At 44.4% G+C, this 351-nt stretch overlaps 1 long non-coding RNA gene across 1 annotated transcript in view; it reads right to left on the bottom strand.

Annotated features, from left to right (window-relative positions):
* The window catches only part of LOC119586080, a 16,392-nt gene extending 16,274 nt beyond the window's left edge, over positions 1-118 (bottom strand). The window contains exon 1 of the long non-coding RNA XR_005229919.1: positions 28-118. This is a non-coding gene — a long non-coding RNA (uncharacterized LOC119586080). The remainder of the gene's footprint in view (positions 1-27) is intronic.
* Between the last annotated feature and the right edge of the window lie 233 nt (positions 119-351).

The following is a 351-nucleotide window of genomic DNA, read 5'->3' as shown; positions in this document are numbered from 1 at the left end:
GAGATAAAACATAATTCTTTTCTTTACCTGCGATTTCAGTCTCAAAAACAGAGGCGCGATATCCTTGGCCTGGCGACGGAGCCGGAGCGTCTCTCGCAGCGTGTCGACTCCTTGACGTCCGGCGACACACTGGCTCGGACGCCGACGAACCAGCGAACGAGACTCCGACCTCCTGAAATTCCCTTTGTTTGGTCAAATTTATCGCCTCTTCGACCTCTTCTTCTCTTTTGGTTTTGTTTATTAGACATATTTGTACGTCGGCGTTCATTCGCAAAAATATGTTAATACGTACAAATATATATAATAATTTTCTCTAGTCTCAAGTGAAATATGTTCGTAGTGATCAGCACA

This window comes from Penaeus monodon, chromosome 20 (assembly GCF_015228065.2).
Source record: "Penaeus monodon isolate SGIC_2016 chromosome 20, NSTDA_Pmon_1, whole genome shotgun sequence".
NCBI lineage: Eukaryota > Metazoa > Arthropoda > Malacostraca > Decapoda > Penaeidae > Penaeus > Penaeus monodon.
Note: the sequence above shows the minus strand (reverse complement) of the source record. Positions and strands in the feature narration are given on the sequence as shown.